Source organism: Triturus cristatus, chromosome 10 (genome assembly GCF_964204655.1).
Source record: "Triturus cristatus chromosome 10, aTriCri1.1, whole genome shotgun sequence".
Classification (NCBI taxonomy): domain Eukaryota; kingdom Metazoa; phylum Chordata; class Amphibia; order Caudata; family Salamandridae; genus Triturus; species Triturus cristatus.
The window spans coordinates 501,761,042-501,781,520 of NC_140593.1; positions in this window are offsets into that span (position 1 = coordinate 501,761,042).

Here is a 20,479-nt window from a genome sequence, read left to right on the forward strand (position 1 = left end):
ACCACAGTTCACACAAAGCCATGCCTTCACATCTGGGAGTGAGAAGAGTTCTACTTTAGTGAGGGGGTCAAAGGACCTAGAGTACCAGCTTAACTTTTTAGAGGTCCAAGAGAGGAAGCTGGCTCTAGAAGAAAGATAACTGGCCCTAGATGAGAGAATGGTCAAGCAGGGGCTGAAGTTCCAGGACATAGTGGCAGCAACAAAGACAAAGGTAAATGCAGGGGGTGCCTATGACCCTAGGTTGCCCAAGGGTATTATGCCAAAGTATGTTAAGGCAGATGATATAGACAAATGGCTAGATGGCTCTCAGGATGAGAAGGATGGGAGCCCACCATTGGGGAACCCTGTTGTGAGAACTGATTCCAACAGCTGGGAGTGGTAGGCTGTCAACACTAGTAGATGATGTGGTAAGGTCATATTCACACAATAAGGAGGCCCTCATTGACCTGTTTGGTCTAAAACCTGAAGAATATAGGCAAAAGTTTAAAAACACTCACAAGGGGTCATCTCAGACATTGTTAGACATTGTAAATGCTTCTGTGAAGTCACTGGAAGGCTTGATCAAAGGTAACTGAGAAGATACCTATGAGGGGCTCTACTATTTAGTGGTAAAAGTACAAATTGTATCTCAGAGAATTCACACCAGCAGCTGTTGGATTCTAAGCTTTCTAGCCCTAAAGAGCTGGGGAAAATAGATGATTAACAGTAACTAACTAGAGTGCCCAAGGAATCACAAGCTGTTGATCACAAGAAAGGAGGACAGGCCCTCCCTTCAGGGAAAAGATGAGGCAAACATAAAAAGTCAGATACTCCCAAAGAGTCCCTAAAATATGCCTATACACCCCAATCCTCACATGGAAAACCTAATTTACAGAAGGACTAGATGACAACTTTCGACTATTCCTGCTAGATTAATAAGAAACAACCAAATCTGGAAAATTACCCTATGCCGGTGTGATGCGATTGTGTCATTTTGGACCAAACAGCAGTCAGGCTGCATAGTATTGAAACATCTGAACCTTTGAGAGTGATATGCTGGGCTGGTAGTGGTTAGGGCAGCAGTTTACAGTTGTAGCAATAATCTGGGTTTGACATGACCATTGTGAGAATTAGATAATTTTGGAGTGCTATGATGCAGCGGCAGGACACTGTTCAGCTGACATAGATTATGGTGTTATGCAGTTTTGGAGACATCTTTTATTTTAAATTGAAGCTCTTGATCAAAGATCACTAAAAATGTGTACTTTTTCCACTTGGATTGGTGGAGTACCAAGTTCCTCTTGCCCAGGTAAAGGAAAAGGGAGTGAAATAACACTGCGCAGGATCAGATTTCCCATTTTGTCAGAGCCACTTAATCTGCCTTCACTGATGAATTTGGAAAAAAGGCAAAGAAATGAGTTAAGAAGGGGTGCCTTCAGCATCGCCAGGCTTGAAGGGTGAACCACAAAAGTCACGAAAATACCATGTGCTGAACCCTCTTCTATCTGGCACAAATACAGTCTGGTTTAATTTAGATGCAACGTGTAAAGTATTTTATGCAGCACGCAAAAAGTAATAAAGTGAAAACGCAAGACAAGAAAAATCCCACACCAATTTGAGATAAGAGAGTACATTTTAATAAATTACTTGACTCCAAATTGAGATGAGCAGACATATAAATATGGCTCTGCCGCATATCTGTGCTCTGCAGGAACTGGTTCCAAAATACTTTTTCACCATCTGTTTGTTTGCTCTTTCCACTGGTGTAAAAATGTGGCAAGAAGAGACAGAAGAGAATTTAAATATGTTCTGACATTGTCACAAGATTAGATTTGTTTTGCGTCAACTATGTGTTTCTCAAGTGCACAAGGCGAGGATATGAACTGCACGTTCGAGACCAGGGACTTTATTTAGAGTTTGAATGATGTGGGACATTAGCTGAAAAGCTCCACTCTAAGCAGGAAGGCTAGGGTAACTGACACTTTTTGACAGATGTCCCGTCCACCCAATTTAGTGTGCATAGACATCAATACATTCTAAATTGAGAGGATTGGACTTTGGACTCTATTGATGGAGGTTCCACGTCATCAAACTCTATATCCACCTCTAGGAATTTAGAATGCGTCACAGTTGATGCTTGACAGGTGTCAAGGCATTAAGCATTCCATTGCATCTCAGTGAAGAAGCCATAGTTATAGATGGTGCTTCCCCATCTAATTATCAAGATTAACAGTGTCACACATTCACCTACCACGAGGGCAGGCACACCAAAATACTGGACCTGGGAAGTGCCCACACTGAAGCAGAGTTGAGGAACAGATACTCCCATTCCAGACCTGACACTGACATTGATTGGTAATTCCAGAAGAATCGTGCGAAGAAGAGTATATGAGGTAACAGACAAGGAACCATGAAAGAACCCATATTTGAACTCAAAGCTTGATTATGGTCACTTCTTTACCCATATGAAAGTAAATAAAAGAATTAGAGGTGCAGCATAAATAGCCTATCATTTCCTCTTTTTGCAAGAAACAAAACATACAGTGAAGTTAACGTATACATCACTTTGTTAATGTATACTCGTAGCTGCACCATACTTTTTATGTGATGCGTTTCTCATTGGACAGTGAAAAAAGTGTCAATACAGTGCTCTTGTGTGTCATGCTGCAAGTCAAGGGTATAGTTGCCTAAAGTCAAAAGTCTACCCAACTACTAACTAACTGATTGTTGTTTTTAGCCCCACTTCACCAGATTTTTGGAGGACCTTTTGGCCTAAGGGTGCCCCCCTCCTTGGCCCTCAATAGAGCACGGTAAAAGAATTAGGAATCAAAATTGACAGTGCCCTTACTTTCCAACCACAAATACATTCACTGGCTGGCTCCTGTTTTGGGCCCTTGCACTCTTTGAAAACATCTATACCTCTTCTGTCTGTTAAAGCTAAGAAAATGGTGATTCAAGCACTGATAACTTCCAGACTTGATTATGGAAATGCACGATACTGTGGGTCTTCCAGAATACCGATCTTTATAGGCTTCAAGTTGTGCAGAATGCAGCATACTGAATTCTTCTTAACTTTTGCCCAAGAACCCATATGACCCCACATCTGAAAGCGCTTCACTGGCTTCCTATCAAAATAGGATTCTTTTTAAAGTCCTCATCCTGGTTCATAAAAGCACTACATGAAAAAGGAGCAGTATCCTTGAGGAGGAGGATTTGTTCCTATGCCCCCCCCAGGAATTTACGGTCAGCCTATGGTCATTTAGCCAGAATCCCAAACATCTGATAGGACCGGAGGCAGATCCTTCTCTTACCCTGGGTCGTTTGCCCAGAATAACCTTCCCCTGGAACTCCAAACCACAACTGAGCTATCCCTCTTCAAGAAAAAATTTAAAACCTGCCCCTTCCAACAAACTTAATATGATGATCACTTGATGACTTGCAATCAGTGACCGGACACTCTTTGGAGAATGCGCGCGCTCTATAAACCTCAACATCATCATCATCAACTGCAAAAGTTTGATGAGCATGGGCAATGTGTAATGCTGAGGTTGTCAAAGATCAGTGTGATTGGAGACCGGTAGTAAATCAGTCCAAATGCTTGGGCCACGTCATCCGACTAGAATGTCACTGTAGTGCTAGGCTAAGGAGCAAGCCTTAGCCTGGCCTATCAGCTGTGGAAAGTGGGGAAGAATGTCCCGGGGAATATAACATTGTGTCTGTCTTATCTATGCCGATTGTTGTTCATGGCATTTGCATACCCAGTATGTTGGTGGGTGGGGTCACATTTGCAGATTAGAAGTTGTTACCAAGATTCAGAACTTCATGTACACCATGTGATGAGGGCCTGCAAATATTTTTTATGAGAGTCCCTTGGCCACATATTAGCCAAGATGAATTTCAGTATTCATGTTTGCGCCCTCTTTATTGTATCATGTGGGATCATGATTGCTAGGAATTGTATCGCATATAAGAATCTGGTTAGGAAGTTAATTTTTATAGGTGCTCTTCTAACTTATTCGGTTACCAGAAGTCCTTAAATAGCAATTCCTGCAGCTCCTAGATATTTAATTGTATCCCTCGCCCAGACAAGGTCATTCCAATTCTACCGGGGTGGACTGTATCTAGCAATTCAGTGACATTTAGTGCACAGTATTTGTTCACATTGGTTTTACTCCTAGTAATCACGTGACTTCCGGAAGCATGGCTCGGAGTGTCCTAGCTGTATACTTAATTAAGCATCTGACTTCATCCCAAAACAGAGGGAGTTTAATTTTCTGACATGCTACATTGAGACCTGTGATTCAGGAGTTGTGACTGAAGTCTTTAGCCAGCAGACCCAGTGTAAAGCAATGGCGATATCAGAAATTAGTGCCAATTTGTTATATCCTGCTTATGTTAATGCAATGCCATTCTACCACTAGTGGAATGTTAATATGATGATGCTGTCAGAATGTTGGGAATCTGCAGAGAGTAATGACAGTTGACTGGGCTGAGCTGCCTGCTGGCTGCTCCTGGTGGGGTCTTGATCTGATCTACTTATGGTCTCCTTCTGGACCTGAACTGATCCTGATCTGGTCCTGTTCTAATCTTCCTGTGATCTTGTACCATCTTCTAATAAACCTCCTTAAATCATCTCAACTGAGTGGACATGATCACTACACAATTGTTCCTTGCGAGTGTTAGTTAAGGAGAGATAAATGTATTGGACCTGATTAACAAAGGTAAACGTACACTTGTTTAAAGTTAACGGTTTTTATGGTATTCACAAACTACAAATTAATAGTAGGTTTATGACTGCGAAATCTCCACTACAGTGACTCACCCGGATCCTGTTCAGATATCCCTGAATGAATGGTGTGTGAATAGGAAATATATATGGTGACTAGTAGTGTGCCTTGATTTTGAATGCAAGTGTGTGACTGTGAGAGACCAGAGGAGTCCATTTTGGATTGCCACTGGTAATGTATGACACAAGATGGAGGCTGAGGGGGGACATCCTTTTCAGAAGTGTACTCTGGCAAATTGTATGGTTGGCTTCCTGAGCTTTGGGTTTAGTGTCATACTTACCTGAGTAGTAGGGATAGACCACAAGATTGGACTAGCATGGGAGCAATGCTGGAACTGACCCAAATGGTGGCGTGTGTCTCCCTGATAAATCACCATCAACATGCTCCATCCAAGAAAATGGTGAGTGAGTGATACAGGAGTCAGCCTGAGTGTAGGAAAGGGTCTCTCTTCCTCCCAATTGCTGTTTAAGTTATAACCGGCGTGGTGTGCTAACTTAGGAGAAGGAGAGACCAATAGAGTATGATTGTGTCTGCGGGCTCCAAAGTCTGTGCCTGACATCAGATGACTTATGCTGACTTTGCCAACAAGTTGAGTACAGCTGAAAATGGAACACTCACCAGCAGCAGAGAGTTGGATCTTCACTAGTTTTAGAGTGGGGCTTTTGCTTTGGGCTTGTCGTCGATGGACCCTCCAGACACGCTTGCTGACCAGTCGCAATCTGTATAGAACACTTGAACAACTTTTCAGGAAACCAGGACTGTTGCACATGTTTTTTGTAATGAGGGCCTCGAGATGGGGAGTTCACTGCCACTACGCTCAGGAAATTCTCACACTCTTGAACTTCTGCTAACCAGACACTGCCATTATTTAGGTTTTAAGAAGAGCTATGCTGGGGATTGCCAGTGACTGCTCATTAAAGGACTGGCCTATTGGTCACTGAGATTGAAGTTTGCTTATGATAATCACAGCTAGCCTCCACCTGTGGGGTTATTGTAGACCAAATAGTTTTGCCTAATTTAGATATAGTACTTGTTATAGAATCCTGTACCCATGGGCGTATTTCTTTTTTGTGGAATTTGTTTAGGTATAATCTCTTTTATGAAAGGCAAGCACTAGTTTGGACAATCATTATTGCAATTGATTTGGTAAATTGATCACTGAGTCTCAACTCAATACCACATCCCTGAGAAGCATTGGACTGTGCACTCTAATACCCTTAGGGTCAATTGCTGAAAGGGTGAACTTGGTGTTCAAATTGCAGTGAGATAGTAGGTCAGTGTCTTGGACAGCAGGTGTTAAAACCACTGTGGTCATGGCCCAGTAACATCTTCATGCTCCATGGCTACAGAACCAGTTGTGACACCATCCTTTATGGCATTCACAGGACACAAAGGATAGAAGACTCTTAGAGAGGCAATTTGAAATAGGAACGGGTGACCAAACTGAGTACCAGAGAAAGGAGGAATATTACAGGGGGAAAGCCAACAAAGGGCAGCCCCAACAATGGAATGATTATCATACTGCTAAAAAGGAGGAGAAAGGTTTGGATCAAAAGGTTAACTTCGAAAAGAAGAACGTGGCAAGACTGATCGCTTAAAGGAAAAAGGAAACACCATGCCACAGAAAGAGAGATAATTTCTGCATAATGGGAGCCGGACCATTGTGCTTTTATACGGTGCGTCCGGGATCGTAATAGTTTGCCAGACTCTCAAGGAGCATCTCACCATGACAGTGACAGATAAATACATTTGAATTGAGATAAAGGATGGACATGTAAATTCCCCATGCAAAGTTCATGAAGTCTCAATTCATAAAGATAGGGAGTTGTTGCACACTATAAAGTTGTTCTTTCTGATCTGAACAGGCGAAGGACTATGGCATTATCCTAGTCAAGGAGAATTGACCTCCACCCTTTGTTAGGGATGCATCACATGTGAATGACACAATTCGACTTCTGAACTACCGGAGGATTTTAGAAGATAATTCACACATGTATGGGTTTTAAAACAAGGCCCTACCTCAAATAAGAATCATTGATGAGCTTGCCAAGTCCGAGTCTAGTTTCTATAAGGAATTGATGGCACTTCCGCAGAGCACTCCTTTAGTGCCCTTACTAATGGATCTAGGGTGCCATGCAATGAAAGACTTGGCAAAATTACGCCCCTTACTCCTTTGGGCCCGGCTCTGGCGGACCCCCGAGCTAGCTAAATATGCGGAAGGCCTAACCGAAATACTGTCTATGCCTTCTTGGCATAAAATCAAATGGCTGAAAGACGTGAAGGCCTTGCTTTCCGATCTTGGCCTTAAAGATGCATGGGCAAATAGAACTTCACCCCCGAAAGCAGAGTTAAAGAAATTATACTGGAGATGGGTGATTGCAAAAAGGAATTCCAGTTCCCTTGGTGGCAGTAGAACCATTGAGTTTCTTAACCTCAAAGATGTAGTGTGTTACGAGCCTTATCTTGACATTATCCAAAAATCATATGACCGAGCCCTTTATGTCAAGTTCAGGTTTGGAACCCTTCCGGTCCGCGAGTTGACCGCACGCTGGAAACCACCTTCCCAGACATCACCATTCTGTCCTTTCTGTAGGACCAAAGTTGAGTCAATTGCACATGTTCTATTTGCATGCCCCAAATACAAAATTCCAAGATCCTATTGGCTTAAACCCCTATGTAGAACATTGGGTACACGTGACCATTATATAGCTCTGCGCATCTTGAAATCAGATGCGCGGTCTCTCCATGTCTGTGCTTTATCAAAATTTTGGAGGTGGTCTTGGCTCTTAAGAACTAAAGCTCTCACAGCTCTCAACGAAGTAGGCTGATTGTTTTTATTGCTTGTATATATTCTTCTTTTAAATTGTCTTATTTATAGTGTTTACATGTATTTTTAATCTCTTGTGTATTTTGGGAAATATGACGATATTGTAATCACATGACTTGTTCCTTGGGCCCACAAATCTTTTTCTGTATGTTATATTTGTATGTGCTTTTTAAGATATGTTTTATCGAAATAAAGCTTATTTCATTCAAATAAGAATCAAAGAGGTTGGGATAAGAATTGACTCCACGTGTTATTCCTCTTCAGAGTGAGATATGTGGTCAAGCCCAGCATCCATTAAAGCCAGAAGCCAAGTATGATATAAAACCTATCCTGATAGAATTACAATATCGAGGAGTACCCATCCCGTCACTTGAACATGAATATCCCTCTGTTGCCAGCAGTTAAGCCAGTCAATTTGTAATGTCTAGCATTGGACTATAGAAATTTAAGCTCACGCACACTTGTGGTGCAGAATGCCAACAAGAGTGGGCTTATGAGAAATTTTGTACATAAAAAAGTACAATATGACATTAGACACAACACATGTTTTTTCCAGTCAAGTCACAATATAGCACCTGATTCACAATATTTGACAACCATCCCATTTGGCGGTCTCCAATATGCATATATGCGATGATCTCAATGATATTGTCATGGGCAGAATGTGAAGTAGGTCAGTCGAGTGCCCTTGAAGATTGCTTGAGGAATGGATGAGTCTTCTTAATAGCCATGATGAAGCCATGCACAAAATATTTTATATGAAAAGGTGACCGGTGAATGCTTTAGATGTTTACAGCTAGGAGGAAAAGCAGACAAAGGGGAAAAACTCCTTGGGCAAATTATGTAGTTCTTGATGGAAGATGTAGAGAGCGTAGATGAAATCGGTAAGACACCACACTACCACTGACATCAGAAAGGAGAAAGGATCAGAGAAAGGTACAGGGCTTTAGTTAGCAGATCCACAAATAAGTTAATCTAAATTGGTTGAGGAAAATTCACAAAAATAGTAAAAAGTGCTAACCAAGACAACAAATGAAAAAGGATAATTCCAAAGGAAGAATCTTATCACCAAGAAAAATCACACACAAAATTGTACCGAAAGGGGGCAAAGAGTGCAATGAAAAATCACGGAACAAATGCATTGTGAAGCATCTTGCCTTTTCTTTTTTTAAAGCTGTATTTATGAAGTTTTTTTGTGATAATAAAAAATCTTCTTCAAGGTAATAATTGATAGATAGTATGAAGTCTGGAACATAACAGCAAGAGGTATCATTTCTTACAGGTTACCATCATGTGGTACAGACTGCATCGCATATTGAAGCGATGCTGACGACACGACCTCCATAAAGCAACATCTGTTAAGAGTATTGTCCACTGAGGAGTGATGAGGGATATACATTTCGGGTAAGAAGGTAGAATCGCAGTGAAACCATATTTTTTTGGGTTGGCAAGTGAGAAGGTAGTGTGTCAGCATAAGTGTCCATGGAGTTGTTGAAAAAAATGAGGTTGTTCAGCCAGTCGTGAAGAGCAGGAGTGGGACTTCATCTGCAATAAATCATAGTTCTTCTTTTAGCTTTGAGAATGGCTGTGAGAAATTGGGTTACTGGTTAAGGGGGGGGGGGGTGAAACCCTATTCAAGTAGCAACAACAATCATTGTCAGGGTGAGGCACAACCCTCTGGAAGCTTGCCATAGAGCAGTCAGGCTTAACTTAGAGGCAGTGAGTAAAGAATGTTTGCAGCACTTGAAACATTAATAAAGTTAAAACATAATGGAAGAAAAATCCCACACCAATTTAGAATAGTAGAGCAAACATGTAATAAATATTTTGACCCCAAAATGACATAAAGCCAATCAGTAGAATCAGAGTTATGAATTTTTAAAGATTTAAGTTAAAAGAGGACCAAAAAGCCCAAAGTGCCACTCGTAGCTATTTGGTCATGCAAGACTGGGAGAAAGTTCCAAGTTTAGACCTACTGGGATGTAGTGCAGGTCAGATAAAAAGACCAGTGTGAGAAGTTGGCCTGGTATAAGCTGTCCACTAATTAAAGTGGGCACCCTGTACCAGTCCAAGCAACACTTATGGTGATTTAAGAGGTCAAAGATAACCTTAGAAAGCTATCCAAGTGGTAGCTGTGGAGAGCTGCCTTCAGGCTTAGTCTTGGAGGAATGTTAAGCAGCTTGTTTTACCAGAATGCAACCTTATAGTATTGGTTAAATGAAAGGAGAACCTTCCCTGTGGACTTCGAAGAAACCCAGTGGAACTTAGGAGGTTGGAGAGCCACACCATCCGTGGATACCATAGTATCAGAGTTACCTATACCAGGGAAGCCGGGTGCATAATGCTGAAGTGGCGTCGGAAACCCCCTTCGATCTCTATGGAGGACTTCGAAGAAGAGCCACTCCTGGAAAGAAGGAAAGTGGCAGTCGGAATCCAAAGGTAGATTCTTGGTGAAGAGTATCTGAAAGCAGAGGGGACAAAGTCTGGGTCACTCAGGAGTGACCAGGGGCTCGGTAGACGAATGCCCACCGATGTCGGGTGCTTCAGGTGCGTTGAGGGGATTCTTGACTAGGCAGCCACTGAGACCAGGAGATGTTGAGGACAACCAGGAGCTGGATATGAGCTGTCCCACAAAGGATGTTGAGTACTGAGGGGTTGGTGTCCAGCTGGAGCACCAACAAGCCTTGGCAACGGCAACCCATGCAGAAGGTCAAATAAGGTTACGGTTTGAACCAGCAAGGTCCAGGAGACTCAATAAATACAGGGGAGTCAGGGCAGGCCTGAAGCAACCGGAGGAGCCCAAAAAAAAGCAGTGTTGACCCTCAAGAGGACCCACAGGCCGGAGGCACAGGAGCCGCAAGGGGACCTCAAGCAGTTTCACAAAGCAACAGCCCACGGAGCACTCGGTGTGAGGTGGCTGGAGTTCTTTGATAGAAATGGTGCCAGAGGTTGGGGCTACTTGGAGCCCAGTGCACTTGTTTTGGAAACGGCAACAAGCATATGCACTTGCAAAAATACGTGGTACACAGGGGTACAAGTATTGCAGCCCTCACGAGGGATGCTGACCTCAAACCTAGTGAGAGGGCAGCTCGGACCTCAAGGAACTTAGAAACCCACCTCCTGTGTTGCTGGAGCCTTCAGAGTCCGTAGATATCAGGAGCAGCAGACCGGTCAGTTGAGATGTGTGCCTGCGGTTGCAGGGGGTGACTCCTTCACTCCAAGGGAGATATCGTCCTTGATGCGCCACTAGTCAGACACAGAGCTTGTATGGTGCATGGGCACGGACAATGCTTTGGACGGAGAGGGAGATGAAGTCGGGCCCAAACGAAGTCCAGAGTGTCCAGACGGTAAAAGGACAGTGGTTTCTTGATCCGAATCTTGTCCACATCGAATCTAGGGTCCCACAGCCAGGTAAGCCCTTTTGTACCCACGGGAGAGGGTTGGACAGATTCAGGGGAGGGTCTGGACAGTGGGGAGGTGACTCCCATGTCCTTTGCCCAGTTTCGTGCCAGAGCAGGAGCCAACAGCTTCCAGGACTTATTTGAACTAGACTATGCACAGGGACACCAAATGTGCCCCTCATGCAGACTTTCGGTTGCTGGAAACCCCACCCACCCAGGTCTAATACACTAGATCCTGTCTGGGAGGTGGTCACACCTCCCTATGACAGGATGCCTATTGTTTTGCCTTCCCCTGCTCGAGCTTGGCTCAGCAGCAGGAGGGCACAAATGTGTCTCTGGCCGGCTGCAACCATTTTGGGCTGCCCGGAACTAGAAGGCTGGTACCGGGAACACTAGGGACCTCACAAAGCTAATTTCTGAGGTATGGAATCATACCTACCGGTGTGGGGGTATGATTCCATAATGTTTGATACCAAACACGATAGGGTTACTTTCAGCCGTTTTAGAGTTGGTCATCACGCGGTCTCGTAATGCCACTCTATATGTCGGAAATGGCTGCAGTACTAACCCATGAGAATGGACTCCGTAGGCTGCAGGGGTGTCCTGCTCATGCAGTGCACCCTCTCACTTAGAACTAAGCACCATGCCTTTAGGATTTTCAAGGCCTGCTATAAGAGTGAATTACAGGTTTTAAGTGTAGTGCCCCTTAGACATTGTAAACCTATATCTAAAGAAAGTGGTGCATGCACCATCTTACACAAGCTGCAATGGCAGGCCTGTAGTTCCATTTTGCATGGCCTCTCATGGGTGACATAATACATGCTTCAGCCCATGGGAGGCCTCTGGGGTACCTATGCCCTGGGTACATGGGTACCATATACTAGGGACTGATAAGGGTACCCCAGTATCCAATCTGGAGTGTACCTAAGTACATTACATAACCAATTTAGGGAGAAAGCAGAGAGACTGGGGTCCTGATTAGCAGGATCTCAGTCAGACTAGTCAAAAACCAGCACAGCACCAGGCAAAAGGTGTTGGTAACTATGCAGAAAGATCCTATCTTCCTACAACCAGGTTAGTCCCTCTTAGAGTTACCTTCTCAGTCCAGTGCAAAGAGTCCAGTTTGCAGTAGAGGGGGGAGCAAGGTGTAGGTAAGCATTGCAGACTGTCGTCAATGTAGTGCGAAGAGCAGGCCATGCACCATGGACAGGCGTTGCTGTAACGCGAACATCCTATTGTTGTCGTGAATGGTCGCTCAGAGCTCCACGGTGGTACTCCCCAGGAACAATCAATGCTGTTGCGCGAAGGGTCAGGTTGACGGAACTTTGAGTTGGTGGGCTGTGCGAGTGACAACGTTTCGGCATCAACTGACCTGTTTGCAGTCGCTAAGAGCCCAAAAACTTCAATTCAGCAATTCTGTAATATTGGGTCCCTAGCACCTTAATAACTTTGTATCTCATCTTTGTTGGCTGCTTATAAAACCTTTTAACTGAACCTTCTTAAAGAATTTGGGATAGAGAAATTTCTACAAAAGTGTTTGCCCAACAGCATATATCTAAACATCACTCCCATATTTATTTTGTCATGATAGTGCTCCAAGAATCATAGATTCTTACTTGGAATGCCTAGTAAGAAAGCTCAAGATCTGGCATGGCCAGCCCGCTTATTTTACCTCATGCTTCAGCTTTTTCCTGGAATGAATCAATGAATAAATACATTTTATTTGTATGATTACTTAAAATCATTGCAAGTTTATGTAATTCAAGATAAAACATGTTATAAGGTGCAGCGTTCCTTAAAAACATATTATAAAGTGCAACGTTACTTAAAACCATTAAAGATTTGTGCAATTCATGATAGATATGAATAATAAAGTTCGAGCGACTATTTAAAATCAGTTAATACATAATAGTGATCAGAGGCAGTGAAATTTCCCCTTCAAATCACCAAATGGTTCGGGACTTAAATGTTTCCAGATGGAGATTGGCACATGGGTTCAGTATATGACCCCCCCTCCCCCCACCCGCATGTAGGGATCGAGATGGTAGACATTTTTGGCCAGATGTGGGATAAAGAGGTTGTTAATGTCAATTGTGTCGTGTTGATTGTTGAGCAATCGACTTCTCCTTGTTAGAGGCCTGGACAATGGCAGGAAGATGGTCATTTTTGGACAGCTTTTCCTTTAACAGTGAGCGAGCATGATCCATAAATGTCCCATACTTGGCCATATCTGCCACCGTTTCCTGGGTGTATAAGAGGTGCAGAATCTATTTGGCCAAGTGAGTTCCCTGGTGTAAAAAGATTGGCCTCAGTACAGTACGGCGAGCGTGTAGAAACGCCGGGCAGCAGAGTAATATGTAAATCAGTGATTCCCTTCAGTAATTGCACAGTATAATGGTTTCAATGGTTTTCCACGTCGAGTTCAGTTCTCTAATTGGGAGTGGCACCAGTCTTGCCCATGCAATTTGATTTAAAGAATGTTTTCCCAGGGCCTGGTGGAGATGGGGCTTGCCTGTCTGTTTTATTTGAGGTGTTATTAAGGAGTCATGTAGGGCCCTTGCCTGGAGGACTACCATATCCAATGCACTTGAGCGAAGGTATAGATGCTATTTTATTGCTGATTTAATACTTGTGTAATTAATGGTGCTGGTGTCCCAGTTCTCCATGGCAAGTTGCAAATATTCCCTTGCGGCTGTGAGATTTGTGGAAGAGGGGTTATTATCTTTTTGAAGATTGTTTTCATGAGTGCCTTCATGGTGTTGCCGGGAACGACTGTTGTCTGATAGTAATATTGTTCCAAGTCGGTCATGCATTTGAGTTTTCGCTGGATGAGGCCAAATTCAAGCCTGATCAATGTGTTCCTTGTGTAGGGGGGGAAGTTGGAACAGTTTCTTGTAGTCTGTGCATTGGATTATTTCAAGTTTGGCCGCCAGCATGCCAGGAAATGCATGCTGGATGTAATTAACCAAGGGTAGCTGTTGTGCCCGAATCACCCTCCTCATGGACGTACTTGTTGGACTGCTGAGGGTGCTGTTTAATTTACAGAGGGCATACGTGACCATCTTCCCTTTGATCTTCATTTTTTGTAGGTGCAGTGTCGGTCTTCCAGTTTCACTCAGCCATGCAAGTTGTAATTTTGTACTCATTTAAGCCTCTGTGTCCGCAGACACCATCTCATGCCCTTTTTTTCGGGTAACGTCCGAAGATCACTATTTTTGTTTTGCTTGCACTGGCAACGAGTCCGTTCTTTATGTTATACGTGTTCAGGTGGTTGAGGGACTTTTGACTGGTGACTTTTGTGTGGTCTAAAAGGACTAGATCATCCACAATTGCAAAAGATGGATTCTCTTGTCTCCAATCTTTGGGATGCCTAGGATTGCCCCAGTTAGAGCCGGGCCTAGGTCAGCAGTGCATGCGTTGAATAGGAGTGGAGCCAACACACAGCCCTGTTTTAGCCCTTGATAAGTGGCAATGTTGGCAATGACTGTGGCCCCTGTGAGATTGACCTTTACCCAGGTCCTGGTGTAGAGGGATATGATGGGGCTCAGTAGTTTAGGGCAGATGTTCCACTTTTCTAGTGTTTGCCAGAGGGTGTTCTGGACTACTCCATTGAAGGCTGTGGAGTAGACGATAAAGCAGGCAAAACCATGGAGAGATGCATGGGTTGCTGTTTGATGTGCTAAGTACGAGACTGCAACTATGTTGTGCACTGTTGCTCCTTCAGCTCAAAACCCTGTTTGGTAGATGGGTAGCAACCTTTCGATGGAAGCCCAGTTTACTAGTTCCTGCAGAAGTGTTCTGGCGTAGGCTTAGTCCTCAAAGTCCAACAATGCTATTAAACTGTGATTTCTAGGTTCAGTGTTGTTGCCCTTCTTGAAGATGGGATGCAGAAGAGAGCCTCTTAATGATTCCAGGACGTCTTCATGGAGTCTGCATTCAGCATACAGCGGGGCGAGCGCTGAGGCCCAGAACTGCCAATCTTCTCTGAATAATGACCCTGGGAGCTCATTGGGGCCAGCGGCACCATCCTTTCTGATCCTCTTCAGTACGTTTCGTACCGCAAGATCATTCAGTACTGCACGAGCCGTTGATCCCGCGGTCATATCAACATCAGCTTCCTCCATTTCCCTCCTAAGATCTAATTTGTTTGGGCAAGGTTTGTCAAGGCACTCGGTATAGAGTACCTTGGCATGTGCAATCCATCCTCCTGCTGGGACCGTGATTCCTCTATTGCTGAAGCTATGACATAAGGTGTCGAGATACTGCCAACATTGTTGGTGTTTGTTGGCAGAGATCAAGTCAAAGTGTTTGTTTCTTGGCTGCTATTGTAACTGCTTCTTTGAGATGCTGCTTTTCAATTTTCTGTGTGACCTCTGTTTCGCCCTTAAGTGCTGTGTGCTTCTTATGATCTCTGGAGTTGGGCCCAACATGTGAGTTGCATTGTTTTTCACTGTGGCCAGGGGTTTTCACTATCTGAGAATGCACAGTTCCGGAGTCAGCCCAGACAAGCTCTTAATGATAGCTGTTTTTGAGGCCAGTAATGAAGCATGATTTTTGTGAAATAATCCTGCTTGATCAAATCTGCTCAAAACTGTGTTATTAACAAAAAGAATGACTAATGGTGTGATTTTTAACCTCCTTTCCAGTTTGCCCTCCTTCTTTCAAACTTCCCTATAGACATAGTTGTCCATTTAATCCTCCATAGGAGTTTGTAGTGCTCCTTCCATTAGTGGTTCCCAATGTGCACAGGGGATCTTGAGTTCTAGCTGATAGATCCAGGTGAGCCAACAAGGCTCACCCGGTCGCTCTCGTTTTGTTGAATCTCCTCATAGCTTGTGAGCCGTCCACTTAGGCCCTAGCTCAGGAAAACATAGTCGATTTTAGTTGCTTGTGATCTTTATTCGAATGCATAAAACATCCATAAAAGCATAACAAACATCAGACAGCATTGTACAGTACATTAAAATATGCAAACAGTATTAAAACTCAGAAAGACCATTTATGTTGAAATTTTATACTTGTATAAAATTCCTAATTTAGTCTAAAAGGTTCAGTCCACTATAGGTGCATCTTTATGACGAACATGCCTAGCCAAGTTTTATAAAGTGCAAATCTGCTAATATTATTAAAAAAGTTACAGTCATCATGAACCTGGTGGGAAAAAAGAAATTTCCCGGCTCCAGGATCCTCCATTGTCCCCTACGCCTGTCATTAAAAAATATGATTGCCACAGTCCATGCACCCAGAAGGTACAATAATGTATTGTAGGGCCCGGACCCCCAGACCCTGCATCTGAACTTATGGAATGATCTAATTAGGTTTAATGCAAGGATACAAAATATTACACAAATCTGGTCAAAGTTAAATTATGACTATAAAATTATTATGTGACACAGCCCTTAATTCCACCAGGTGCTCATATTGATATTTCTAAAACATTTGAAAAAAAAAAGATTTAATACTGTACTTTCCAGCCCAGTCATAGAGTTAATACCATATTCTTTCTAGTATAAAAGACCGACCATAAGAATGACGCCATTCTGCAGCATATTTCTAAAGTGGGTAATGTTTGCAGGTATAGATATGCGGGGCGACATTGTGTAAAACCATGCTGTTTTAGTATAGGTAAAATATATCTTTTCCGTAGGTGAGTGCAAAACTTGCAGAAGAGGACCACATGCATTGTATCCTGAGGTAGCAAATTATCACAAGGACAGTTAATCAGATTTGCTGCCCAATCCTTCATTTTTGGGAGACTGACTAGTCGATGAAAGATGTCTACTCTTAGGCGAGTTAAAACAAATCTATGTCTACCTTGAAAAACTGATTTAAGATAGGGTTGCATGTTAAAAGTGGTTAAAATTAACTGATTCTTCGATTCACTCGGTTTAGTAGCTTCAAGTGTCCATCTAAGATTATCTAGATGCATCAACCCTTTCTCTTTCAAGGTTTTTTTTGCTAATGGTGCAAAGGGTATCTTTTCTTTCATAATACTTGCCCATTTCATGAAAAAATGGTTGAACATACACTAACCATGAAATTATTGTGTGCAAGCTCAGTTTTAAACGGTCCCCGATAATTGCTTGGTTCAACACTGTGTACTCTGAAGTCCAGATTTTATGCCAGAGGAGTATTGGTTCAGTTTTATCAAGTCTGTAACCTGTGGTGCCCCCAGTTCTGCATGGCTAACATAGACTGATGTACTATGCCTGAGATCCATACAGGATTTACCAAATAGTAACTTCCTGTTGGCAATTGCTTTATTCCACATACAATCTCTGTCAAATAAAACTCCCAGGTAAGAGAATGTGTTAGTAAAGCCAATGGAGGTGTCATCTATTCTTATGTCTCCACATTTTTTGCTTGCCCTGCCACATTTCCTAATAAAAGTTTTCCCCAAATTAATTAGGAGGCCAAGGTCCTTCATATATTCTGAGAAGTCAGACAGCAATGACTGAAGGGCTAAGGGTGTACGAGCCATAAGGACGACATCATCAGCGAAGAGGAGGGCCGGGACAGGGCGCGTTATTTGTGGTAAATCTTCAGTTGATGTTGCATGTACCTCTCCTACACTGTTGATGTATAATGAAAACAGGAAGGGTGCCAAGAGGCATTCCTGCCTTACCCCTCTCTCCACGCTGAATGCTTCAGTGCATTCTCCCTTGCTAGCAAATCTAACCCTGGTTTCGCAGCCCGAGTACAGATCCCTCAGTGAGCTGATGACTGGTGCCTCCACACCCATGTCCATCAGTTTTTGCCAGAGCTAGGAGTGTATGACACAGTCAAAGGTCGAGGATAAGTCGACAACGGCTAGGTATAGATTCCCTTTTTTGACATAGACATACTTTCCAATTAACATATTTAGATTACGGCTCTGCTCAATTGTTCCAATCCCTGGGCGGAAGCCATATTGTAAATCTGACAAGATGTTTTTCGATTCCGCCCAGTCCTGCAACCTTTTTAAAATTACGCACTCTGCTACCTTGACGAGAGAACCAAGGAGTGAAATAGGTCTATAGCAGGCGGGATTGAGGCGGTCTCCTTTTTTAAAGATCAGGTCGGCAACTTCCCTTTTAGACAACAGGCCCTTAATACCATGGTTAGCATAGGCCCCCAGCGATCAATATTGCCCTTGTATAGATCCACGGGTATTGCATCCAGTCCCGGTGCTTTACTACTCTTACTCTCTAGAATATCATTTTTGGCTTCTTCTAGTGTGACGGGAGTAATGTAAGAAGTTTGAGATGGAGTGGTATTTTCAATGTGGCTATGGGCAGACTCGGGTACCAGTAGTGAATCAGGCAAGGCATAAATCTTAGAGAAATGGCATATCTATTCTCCCTCCAGGACAGCGAGCTCCACTCTAGGAGCTTCAGGGTTAGTAAAAAGTGTAGAATTAATTACCCGCCAAAAGGCTCTAGTGTCGTTACTGAGTCTTGCTTCCTGTAGGTGCTCCCATGCCTTCTCTCTTAGACATAATTTCCACAACTTTACTGCCTGCTTATATTCAGTTCTACATTTGCGAACTTCTGTGGGGCTTCTAGGGGTTTTGTGTAATTCCTTCTTTAGTCTTTTGTTATGTCATGTTATATGAGTTTATAACACGCGTGGCTACTCATGAGTGTCCCGGCGCGGTGCCAAACAGGGTAAGTGCAGTGGGCTTCAGGTAAATAGATGTGTTTTCAGTTTTCTCTTGAACACAACTGGGTCCTGGATGGTGCGCAGGGCAAGAGGAATAGCATTTTAAGCGACCGCCGCTTTCACTGCAAATGAGCTGCCCCATATCCTCTGAAGCTTAAAACGTGGGACCTGAGCATAACATAAGAACGAAGAACGCAGGGTGCGCGTAGGAACATAGAAGGAGAGACGCCTCTGCAAAGAAAGAGGGTCACACCCGTGGAGAGTACGGTAGGCCAAAGCCAAAAGTTTAAATTTCATATCCACCATGGGAAGCCAGTGGAGAGAGTGCAACTGTTGACGAACACTGTCCCTAGCCAACAAGCCCAATAAGAGTCTGGCTGCGGTATTTTGAACCACCTGTAGCTTCTTCAGCAGGTAGCCCGGGATACCAGCATAAAGGGCATTGGCATAGTCCAGCCGTGACAAGATCAGCGCACAGGTGACCGTTTTCCTTGCCGCCTGAGGCGAGAGAGTGAAGAATCTTCTAAGAGTTTTAAGCAGGCCAAAACAGCAGCCAGCCAGCTTCTGAATATGTGTGGAGAAGGAGAGGCCTTTATCGAACCAAATCCCCAGATTTTTAGCTGGCTTCCCTGACGAGGTAGATAGTGGAAACTCAGGAGGCCAGAGCTGCTCTCTAAAATTAAGGGGAAATGTACCAAATAGCAGAATCTCTGACTTTTCTTCATTGCACTTAAGCTGTGCTTCCGACAGCCATTTAAAGATAGATGATAGGCAATGTTGAACCAAAAGTACAGAGTCCGCGTCTTTGTCCCAAGTAAAAAGCAGCTGGGTGTCGTCAGCGTAAGCTATCACCTTGGCCCCCAGCTCCCCTGCCAAGTATATCAAAGGAGTGACATGGATATTAAAAAGAAGGGGACTAACAAACAATAATAAAAGCATGGACCAATGCGCAGGAGCATTGCATCCCCCTACGTACATGTCGCCCATGTCATGGGACTTGAGCCACAGGGTGCATCCCTGCAACAGGGCAGCACATATCAGAGCCCAAAAAAAACCCTGTTGACACCAGTAGGCCACAAATGACAGCCAAAATGGAATGAATTGGGACACATGTGAAACGCTGAAGAGTGGGACACCGTAACAACTGTGACACACAAAACTGGCAGTTCGAATACGTGACATCCCTAACAGACTCACTGCCCAGAGGTGACAAACCCACCATGCAGCAACAAATTACAAAATTGTCAGCACAACATGTCGCACCCACACTCGTCTGAGTGAAGTGCCTGTACAGATGAGTGACTTGCACGCAGAGAATGTGTATTGGAATGCATTTATAAGAACATGCTGTGCCTGTGGTCAGTCAACGCACTGTCCCATTACTGCCAAGGACCGTCACAATGTGACGTCAACGAGAGAAGAAATTGTCAATGATGTAGTCCCTGCGGACAATTCCTGCTGCGGCTTCAGTGGGGTGTGGTCCACCTGCCTCATCTCCATCATCATCTTCCGGTGCATCTGGCTCTCATATCCATGGGGCATTGCTGCGTACACATATGTTGTGCAACACACAACATGCAACGATCATCTTGCACACGAGCTCTGGGCTGTACAGGAGCCTTCCACTTTTGACGTCCAGGCACCTGAAACGTGACTTCAACACACCAAATGTGCGCTCCACGATGCCCCTGGTGCATTTGTGGGCCAAATTATACTGCCTCTGGGCCTGTGTGTTTGTGTCTCGGAGGGTTGTCATCATCCAAGCGCAGAGTGCATATCCTTGGTCACCTGTGAAAGTACATGAGACATGAGTCAAGACAACTCACTGCATAATGTGTTGGCAG